This window comes from Penaeus monodon, chromosome 41 (genome assembly GCF_015228065.2).
Source record: "Penaeus monodon isolate SGIC_2016 chromosome 41, NSTDA_Pmon_1, whole genome shotgun sequence".
NCBI classification, from domain to species: Eukaryota; Metazoa; Arthropoda; class Malacostraca; order Decapoda; family Penaeidae; genus Penaeus; species Penaeus monodon.
In genome coordinates, this window is record NC_051426.1 from 10,496,849 (window position 1) to 10,499,348 (window position 2,500).

Sequence of the window (2,500 nt, forward strand, 5' to 3'; positions counted from 1 at the left end):
CTTTCAAACAAAAGTAACCCCTAATTGAAAAAATTTTAGTCGCCCGAAAAAAACAAAATCCTTTTTTCCCCGCAAGGTTTTCTTTTGCTTTGGCCCGAGGGGGGCCTCTGGAGGAGGGTGGGGGGGGTAGATTGGGAGTGGCAACCCCGAGGGTATCTCCCGCTCCCAAAAAACCCGGTCAATTTGGGTTTAACCCGGGCGTCTGCCTTTCATTTGCCTTTTACCGTCCAAATTGTCCCTCCTCATCCCCGGTCCGGGGTCTTGGCCCCGTCCCCCTCGCCGCTAGGGGCTAAAAACATCTTCTTTTTTTCCCCCTGGCCCCCCCGGAGTAAAACTTCCTAGGGCCCCTTTGGGAACGCCACAGGCCCGGGCCCCCGGGGACAAAACCCGACGTTTGTTTTCGCCCTCGTCCTTTTTTTTTCAACCCGGACTAACCCCTTTTAGACCATGGACTGTCCCGACCGTTCAATCACCCCCCTACGCCGCCAGCTCATTATTCAGTGCGCTGGCATCCTTCTCGCCTGGTTGGTTGGGAAAACGTCGGGGGGGGGGGGGGGGGGGTTTGATGGGCAAACCCACTTTCCCGTGTTAAAGTGGGGCTTTACCAATCTGTGCGGGCCCCGTTTTCCCAAATCCACCCCTGCTAAACACATCGCATACTGAGCCAGGGTGGGGCGCATCTTCCTGTTGTGCTTTCCCTCAGGTTTGCGGCCCCTCCCGGGGCGCCAAAACCGAGGGGAAAATCAGGCAACGGCCCCACACCAAAACCCAAATCCTTGCTCCCCGAAAAGACTCTTCTGGACGTTTCCCCCTTTCCCCACAAGTGCCCAGCCCTTTTCCCCCAGCTGGGACCCTTTGGGCCCTTTTCGGAAAAAAGTTACTACCAACACGAAATAACCCCTCCCCCGGCCAACAAGGCTCCGCCCCAAACCCCCACGCCACCCCGCCAGTGCAGGTTTTTGGGTGGGCTCCCAAGAGGGGCCCCCTACTCCAAAGGGACACTTTTTGGGCAGTCGACACCGGGTTTTAGACTCTGTCCTGGGGGGAAAAGGGGATTTTGCCCCAGGGCCCTAATACCCCCTGCACGCCAACCTTGGAAAAAGGGCACATTTCAACCCTGCACCCCCCACCAGTTCCGTTCCAAGGTCGACACACCCCCTTTCTCTGCGGCAGGTAGCAAGGCCCCGCAAGCAGTGCCCTCCCGATCGGCCCCCATACACCCGGGAGCCCCTGCACCGTGTGCCCCCCGGCCCAAAAGAGCCCCACTGGCCCCGAGCTGCACACAAGCCCCCCCCTGACACCATAAGTCTCGGGTGCGTCGGAAGTCGCCCCTAGTGGGCCCAAAATATCAGGCCGCACAGGGTTTCTCAGCCCCCGTGCCACGTCAGGCGGCATGGCTTCCCTCTACTGGCCCCCCCCACCCACGGCTGGTTCGACGGGCTTTCCCCAAATCGGGGCCCCCGGGAAAAAAGGGGGCGGCGGGTTTTGGCCCCCTTCCCCCAGCCAGTCCAGGGTTTTCGCCTGGGACCATTCCTTTGCCCAGGCATGCACCCTTTGGGTGGTTTACCATACTTTCCACAGTCCTTTCAGAAATTTAGGAAAGGCCCTCAGAAAACCCTTCCGGTTTTTAGAGGAGTGGGGCTCCGGGTCCCCCCGACACCAACTACGTCGTGCCCCTTCCCCACCGCAGGCCCCCCCAAAACAAAAACCTTTAAAAGTTTCTCGGGCTAACCCTTCCCCAATGCTATCTTCCCCCACTTTGCTTTCCCGGGCCCCCCCGGCATGGCGGGGCTGAGCCGCTGGCCCAGGCCATGGTTTCCTTAGGAAAAGGCCCGAACTCCAAGGCCCTCGCCCAAACGGGCCCCTGCAGGTCCCCAGGGTGGCCCCGGGTTTAAAGTTTGATTTGCAGTGGGGGCCTGCCCAAAAAACGTTTAACAAAAAAAATGGGGGGGCCAGGACCCCAATTAAACTCTTTCCCCAGCCCAGGGAAGACCCCCCACCCGCGCCCCCACATCCGCGCCAGCTGGGACAGTTTTTCGCCACGTCACGAGTCCTTCTTTAAGGGGTGTGATTAAACCCCGGCCGGTTTGGGGGTTTCCCCGGAAAAAGGCCCTTTCAAAAACCCCGCCCCTTGGTGTAAGAGGGATTTGGGGTGGCGGCAATGACCCCAAAACTTCCCCCGCGGGGCCCGGCCCCCGGCTGTTACCAGCTGCAGGGGCCCCTTCTCCCTTCCCCGGCTCCAGCCTTGGGCAGATGGGCCCCCCCTTTCAAATTGGGGGACATAAGCCTCCCCGGCCCCCTTCCCCTCTACCCCAGTGGCTTTCGCCTCACAGAAAGTTGGGGGGCCGAGAGGTGGGGGCCCGGGGGGGAGGGGAAAGCGGGGCCGTTTAACTAAAAAACGGCCCCGGGGGGGGGGGAGGGGGGGGGAGGGGGAAAAAAAAGGCCAAAAGAGGGGGGGGGGGTTGACCGGGTACGAGTTTTCCGCCCCCTATACCCCCGG